This window comes from Wolffia australiana, chromosome 1, assembly GCF_029677425.1.
Source record: "Wolffia australiana isolate 7733 chromosome 1, ASM2967742v1".
NCBI lineage: Eukaryota > Viridiplantae > Streptophyta > Magnoliopsida > Alismatales > Araceae > Wolffia > Wolffia australiana.
Window position 1 is genome coordinate 1,527,999 of NC_135835.1, and position 8,368 is coordinate 1,536,366.

Below are 8,368 nucleotides of genomic sequence, written 5' to 3' on the forward strand. Positions count from 1 at the left end.
GATATATTCATCTCTACGGGCTGGATTACTCCTCAAGAGCTGAAACACTCCATTCCACTCTAAAATATAAGCTTGCACGTAAAGCAAACAACATGCCAGCTCTATGTACTCAATGATTGATAAAATGCAAATTTCATAAAAAATCAGGCATTCAGATCTATATATATATATATCAAAATTATTATTGGTCTTTTATCATGATTAAAGTAGATTAAAATATATTCATTGTGCATTCATTATTTTTCTCGATTTTATGGAATTGTTCACTCTTTTCTAACTTAGGATTCAGTCAGAAGTTTATTTTAAAAATCAGATAAAAATTTTAAGCACTTACTATCAAAATTTGTCTAGTCAACATCACTGGACCAGAACCGAACAAAACCGGACCGGGACCGTCAAACCCTAATTTCAATAACATTTTCGAGATGTAACTTTCTCGCTATGATTTGAATAAAAGGTCGGGGATTTGGATAAAAACAGTGAAAATACCATAGCCGAGGCGAGGCTCATATCAAGTGTAATTGGAATTTTATCATAGCAGAGAAATTCCCGAAGATCTAGGAACCAAAGATGAGGAAAACGGGGCGCACCAAACCCTAATTCAAGGGGGCACCTCCGCCGCTTCCCCAACTCTTCTTGTCATCCGTAAATCTAGCAGGGATGCCCCTTGCTCCATCCTCTCTCTTTCTAATCACAGCCCAATGGTTAAAGAAGATAATCTAACGAAAATCTTCGGATAATTGCAGGTTAATGTAAACGGAGCGAAATCTTTGGGAAAGAACAAGATGAATTCGACATATTGTAATGGAGACATACCAGATGCTCAATAATGCCTCGATAAAGCTTCAGAAAATCCCAGAATGAGATATTTCACTTCGCCGTTTGAAGAGTTTGTGAAAGATATCAACAAGATGGGACCAGAAAATTGAGCGCAAAATAGCAACTCAAATTATACTTAAAGTCGAAATCCGGTTTTTTCATGAAAAAAAAGGAATTATGGAGGGTCGTAATCTTGAATCCACGGCGGCGACAACTCAAGAGTAATAGCACAGAAGGAATATGCATATACTCGAAAAAAATCAACTCGATCGAACAAACACATTGCAAAAAATCGCGGGAAAACCCTTAAATCGCCGAAACTCGTCTCTTCTCGAGGAGAGGAAGAGAGCGGACCATATCCCGACTCAACCATGTTCTAGGAAAGCTTCTGAGAAGCATCTCTTGTCATCTCTGCAGTTGAAGCCTTCTTTATTAATTTTACTTGAAGTTGGGCCTTAAAAGGCCTTAACAAGTGGGCTTGCATCTGCCCATTGACGGACTATAGATCCGGGACGCGGACGGGACGGTTTTTCCGTCTCTGGACGAAAAAATCGTCTCGTCCGGCGGGCAAAGACGAATTCTGGGACGAAAATTCGTCCTGGGAACCACTGGACGGGACGGTTTTCATCCTCTGGAACGAAAAAATCGTCCGTCGGGAGGTCTCCGGACGAGGGACGGACGAATCTGGACGGGAAACCGCCGGATTCACATCTGATGGTTGAGATGTTGACATGTGGCCTCGCGAGGACAATTTATAATATATTATAATATATTATAGTATATTATAAATATATAATGTATTTTTTCGTCCGGGACGAATTTTGGGACGAAAATTCGTCCCGGGAGGACTGGATGGGACGAAAAATCGTCCTGGGATTATTGGACGGGACGGTTTTGTTGACCGCGGATGAAAAACCGTCCCGTCCTTCGTCCCTACGATAACATGGCATGTAGGACGGGACAAATTTCATCCCGAACCGTCCACTTCCCGTCCCGTCCGTGTCCCTGCACTATATTGACGGTTGAACATGACAGCTAGGCTAGTTTAGAGATCGGGATTGGGATCGAATTGAATCTACCGAATTTGATCGAATATTTCGATTGATCAGAATGAGATTTGATCTGAACGGATCAAAACTTTCAATCAATATTATTTTGGTCTAGTTTGATATAGAGTATTCGAACTGTTCGAACGAAATCGAATTGGATCTGAACAGTGCGCCAGATCATACAGTATTATCTGAACCACATGCAAAGATCAAGTATATATATCGCCGGCCTAATCGAGATTCAGATTCAATCTTTCTAGTGATCAAGTATATGTACAGATGATGGAGTGATGACTAGGGAACTACAAACATCATCTGTTATGTCATTCATCATGGTAAGGGATTTGTAACATATGATGTGATAATGATGTATGTCATTTATTAGGCTCGTGGAGGCAACAGATGATGTGACAAAATAACTGTGATAGACGACATGATGGTGACACAGTGGCTCTGATCGATTACGTGAGGGGATAACCATCACAGATGACAATGGTGGTAGAATTTTAAATTATGAAAAAAGGGGGGAAAAGGGAAAAGGGGATGATATAATTGTGTTATGTTTTGAATAAAAAGAGAAATATCGTGAGAGGAAGAGTGAGGGATACCGAAAAAGAGAGGGAGCCTGGAAGAGAGAGGGAGTCCGAGAAAGAGAAAAGAGACCCATGTAGGGAGAAGAAGTCTGAGGGAGAGAGATGGAGATAGAGAGACAAAAAGAGAGAGAGAGGGAGTATGAGAAAGGGGGAGACCAAAAGAGAGAGAGAGAGGGGATCGTGATAGAGAAAGAGAGTATGAGAGAGAGGGAGAGTGAAAGACAATGAGAGGGAGTACAAGAGGGAGGGAGACAAAGACAGAAAGAGATGGGAGACAGCGAGATAGAGAGAATTGAAAATTTTAAAATTAAATGTGTAAAATTTTATTTGTTCATATATAATTTTGTACCCTATGGCATAGACGATGTCTGGTGATGGGAGGAGGATGACATAAGTGCTTCACTGACAGGTGATGAAAATGTGACAAATTTTGAAAAAATCCCGAGGCACCTGACGGAGCGGGAGACGTGAAAAACTACACATCGTGCTCTTGTCTGTTACCACCCGGCATTCTTCGCTTCAAGTCCGAGCCATCATGTTTGGGTTGTGCAGTCCCGTAGTGATGACAAAAATGCTAGAAAAGTATGTATGATGATTTGGATGATAGGACAAAAAATGTTTAAAAATAAAAAAAGTGAGGACCATGAGGAACACAACAATCACTGACAAGAACAAAGATGGTCCTAGAACGAAAAAGGACTGTTGTGGAGGGGAAAGATGGCCATCTTGAATGGGAAGGACAACCAACAGTAGGGGTAAGGATATTGTGAAAGGGGGATGACTACTGTGGGGGGGGGGGGGGGGGGGGGGGGATAACAACATTCCTAAATGGGTCAATAATGGGGTCTCAGAATGACAATCATAGATGGGAACGAGGACTTCCCTGGAAGGAGATGAGGACTGTTGTGGACGAGAAAGATTAGCATCAATATCAGGGATGAGGACCATCGCTGAAAGTCGTGGAAGGTAACCAAGACTCTCATGTATGGCAACTGCCACCGAAGACAATCATCTCGGACGAGGATGAGGATTGTCGATGACATGGACATGGAACATCACCGATGGGGACATTGAATAAGGTAGATGATCATAACGGATGGAGACAAGGACCATCGTGGATGGGGACAAAGGCAGATCAAGCTAATTATCAGGGATGGAGACGAGGATCATTGTGGATGGGACAAAGACAACAAACATGGATGGGGATGAGGACAGTTGATGAGTGGGATGATGATAGTTGACAATAGGAATGCCGATTGTCAACAAGAGGTATGAGGGCCATTGATCATAGGGATGTCAACCATCAACAACAGGGACGATGACCGTCGACAATGGGGATGATCACCAACGTGGTGGGCCAAGGGTCATCAACAATGGAGAGAATGATTATGATTATTCGTCAGTATTTTTTGATATCAATCAAAAACATATAGACATTTACTATCTTAAGTAAATTTAGCTCGTGATGAGTACACACTGCCTCCATAGGGAATGGTGATTAAGGATCTAATATTCTTAACTCAGTGATTAGTGTGATGAGATGAAATTCATATAAAATAAGGAGTTGAGAGGAAAATGTGAGACGAGACAGTAATACATGGCACTATAATTGCAATGATTATAGCAGATAACTTATAGTGATAATTAAGATTTTTAGAAGATCATGTGAGTGAGAGGATGATGTGATGGTAACGATAGAAATGCATGAGAGTGATGTAAAGAACGAGTCATATGAATTTATGATGAGTAAGATGATGACGAGACGATGAGGTGAATATGTCAAGACATAATTGTAAAGTATATGGATGTGAGGCATTGGTGAAATGTGATGGTGAAATCAATCAATCATGTAGAGAAGGAGCAACATAAGGTAATGATATTTATCGTAGATCCTTACTTTATGCCAAGATCATGGATATTTGCGAGAGTAGCTAAGCTCCCGTTCTTCTCTATTGCCTCTTCACACACACATGACACTGAGAAAAAGCTAGATGGATCTCACAAACTCACTGGCTTTCAATCAGCCTGCATGAGTAGGAAACAAGTTTAAGGGTGATTTTGACAATGATCCATCCTCTATTTATATATCAGCGGGTACACATGGAAAACGAGTGTGAAGAAGAAGTGTCCCTCAATAGTTCAGCTCAACTTACCTTCTAGATTGTCAGATATCAAGTTTTGAAGTTGGAGAAATCATGGATGTCCATTGTTTCTCTCGTCTCATCATTGACGTTGTCACATCCTCATTTTCTGTTGGCAGTTGAGATATCCAATCGTCAGTCATTTAAAGATTAAATGTGATTGCTTTATTGATTGTGTGACGTGTGCCAGGTCTCCACGCAGCATCACACCTCTTCTCTCTCTTTCCTTCTATTTTACTTACTTCCTTTGAACAACACACTTACGTATGTAATTCACGTCAATTTGATATAGCACAAATGAGTATGCTAATATCGCTGTTGTCAATTCACTTCTATCAAATAATATTTATGAAGTTTAATCTCACTCAAAGATGTATGTCAGAGGTTATGGTAATCTCCCCAAGGATTGGCTCTTAGAGATAGAATTAATCAATGAGTTAGAAGGCAGGGATAAGAGATTCTATGATAATAATAACCATAGTCAATTTTATGATTATTGATATTTGAATCCCAGATAGGAAAAATATGGGAAGATATCTTTGGAGGTGGTTAAGTGGAATTTAAATACGTATTTTGGGTGATGAGAATTAGCAATAAATGAATAAAATCAAAATAGAAATTATGGAAAATAAAGAACACCATTAAATGTTTGTATAAATGACTAATTAAAAGCATTAGCTTGCATGTTTTTATGAAAAAATTGTATAATGATTTTATTTGTAGCTCAAAATTTGTATTATGATGGTATATGTAGATTAGAGAATTAAGGTAATTTCTATCTCATTTTATAAGTTCAGTTATAGTAGATAGTTCTGAATAAACTTTTGAAAAGTACTATGGATATGAAATGCCAGACTGAAAGAGGGTAATTATATTATGCCTTTTGATTCAGAACGCAGATGTGTTTCATGTTTTTAGAACCAAGAAGTCAACATAATAAAACGTGTAATTTTCTGTGGTTGTTAGGTGTTGTTTAAGATTTAATTGGATTAGAAATATTTAAAAAATGATTAATTTTTTTGGGAAAGCAGGCAGGTCAACTGTTCAAAGAAATGCCCAAAACACCAGAATGTTTTTATATGATTTTTGAGGTATTATTTTCTATGTTTCCTTTTTGTTTTGATCAACGTAAGGCTCAGATGCATTAAATTGTGACTTACTAGATCTCGACACTGTGAGGGATGATCACCGTTGGCTTCATACCTCCCAAGATCGGCAATGTGGTCCTCCAAGTTAGTCACAGATCTCTCTCCTCTTCTATTACTCTCTCACAAATCTTCCTTTAGGTCACGGCCCTGTCACCACCTCTGACCATAAAAACAAAGAGAAAAATGGAAAAAAAAAAGATCTTCCCCCATTTTATATTTCAGTGAGAAAGATGAAGTTTGGGGCAGGTAAATTTGGGTTTTATATGATGGTAATGCTTTAAGGACGTGCCTGGTGGATATGGGGCCTATCCCCATTGCCTTACGTGGCCATTAGGCGTATATTTGCCCTCTCGTTGGGGGAATCGACCTCCGACAACGGAGGTGACCATGAGGGGTAGAAGAGGACAATCTTGCCCCTCGTTCGTTTGATCTGTGTCTTGGAGGGTTCAAAGACTATGGTTAAATTGTAGTCGTGGACCCTCTTAAGTTCCGGTGGTCCGTGTCCTAATCAACAAGGTCCAGTCAGCCTTTGTCTCCAACAAGGTCCAGGCCACCTTTGCCTCACTGCCCGCCGCTGGGTCATCCCCTAAAGTAGAGAGAAAGAGATATTAAAAAAAGAGGAATTAAACTTGATCGTTTGATCTTCGTAAAGAATATCGACTGTCAAGATTAAAACATTGGCTTTAGCAAAAGCCCATTCCGATACAGCCTTTTGGCTGGATCAATGCCGAGCCCAAAATTCAACTTCTCTGTATGATTTATTCATGCAGCGCCCTACCGGCTCAGTTGACTCTTTCTATATTTTCCCTAGGCCAGCCTGTTATTTTCTTGCTGTTTGTGCTTGGTGTATATTTTAACTGTACATGCGACCCTTAGCAATGGGGTTGCGGCTGTGACTGTGACTGCAGTTGTGGCCCTTAGCAATGGGCTGCGGCTGCAGCTGTGGTTGCAGCTGTGGCCTGATGGCTCCTTCGGGGCTAACACATTTTTTTGTTTTATCTTTCTTTCTTTTTAACGATCAACAATTTTTATTTATCATGTTTAGATCATATTTATTGTCATGATCCTGCCAAATTCATAAAATGGAAACATTTGTTTAATATATGAATTGATTCATGGAATGGAATTTATTCATCATATATCATGAAATAGGTATGTTAATTCCAGCATATAGACATCATATAACCTTCAAAGTGTTAAATTGCATGCATCAAATTGAATATATCATGTAGCATCACACCTCTTCTTTCTCTTTCCTTTTATTTTATTTTCTTCCTTTGAACAACACACTGACATATGTTATTGAAGTCAAAAAAGACAAAGCAATCACCAACGATTGTGTGACATGGTGACACGTTTCCGTGATCCACATCAACATCATATATGCTTTAAACCAACGTGTAAGGAGTGCTGACTTATAGAATTTAGACTAAAGAGCAGCTAGTAAGTACTGACCACATACCCTGTACCCATTTAGAGAATGAGCAGACATGATTAAATCCAGATTCAAACATAGATAAGATCAAATATAATGGCCAGAATTAAACCTTAGTAACCATACATCCATTCAAGATTAATTATGATCTAGCAGTTATTCTCTTATGTAATAAATAGGATTATAACGTAGATACTTACTAGTAAATACACTAGCTATATGGTATTATAGATATATACCAATGTTTACTCTGGTGGATTAATGATCTAAGTAACCAAACATCTTGCTATATGGTAATATAAATATTTACGAATGTTTAATCTGGTGGATTAATGATACAAGCAACAAAACATCAGGGCCACATAACTTACTGTTAATTGTAACTTAGTAACTTACTATTATAAATACCTTAGTAGTAGTTTACTATTAACTACACTTGTTATATGACATTATAAATACCTACCAATGTTTAATCTAGCAGATTAATGATCTGAGTAACCAAACATCTTGCTATATGGTAATATAAATATTTACCAATGTTTAATCTGGTGGATTAATGATACGAGCAACCAAACATCAGGGCCACATAACTTACTGTTAATTGCAACTTAGTAACTTACTATCATAAATACCTCAGTAGTTTAAAATTAATTACACTTGTTATATGATGTTATAAATACATACCAATGTTTAGTCTAGCAGATTAATGATCTGAGTAACGAAACATATTGAGTGAAATCTCTCTCTCTCTCTCTCTCTCTCTCTCTTTCGCTCTGTATCTCTCTCTCTCTTTCGCTCTGTATCTCTCTGTCTCTCTTTCGCTCTGTATCTCTCTCTCTTTATTTTGCTTTGTATTTCTCTCTCTCTCGCTCTCTCTCTCTCTCTCTCTCTCTCTCTGTGTATCTCTTTCTCTCTGTATCTCTCTCTCTTCCGCTCTGTATTTCTCTCTCTCTCTCTGTGTATCTCTTTCTCTCTGTATCTCTCTCTCTCTTCCGCTCTGTATTTCTCTCTCTCTCTCTGAATCTCTTTCTCTCTGTATCTCTCTCTCTCTCTTCCGCTCTGTATTTCTCTCTCTCTCTCTGAATCTCTCTCTCTCTATCTCTCTCTCTCTATATATATATTTCTCTCTCTTACTCTCTCCCTTCCCGCCAGATCTCTACTGGTAGTGCATACTCCACAAACG

The 8,368-nt window shown here is 38.9% G+C and overlaps 1 long non-coding RNA gene across 1 annotated transcript; it reads right to left on the minus strand.

Annotated features, from left to right (window-relative positions):
- Window positions 1-486: 486 nt before the first annotated feature.
- LOC144712878 (uncharacterized) lies at window positions 487-1,204 on the minus strand. The gene is made up of 2 exons (XR_013583895.1): window positions 817-1,204; window positions 487-687 (listed from the first exon to the last, which is right to left on the minus strand). It is a non-coding gene; the product is annotated as an uncharacterized LOC144712878 (long non-coding RNA).
- Between the last annotated feature and the right edge of the window lie 7,164 nt (window positions 1,205-8,368).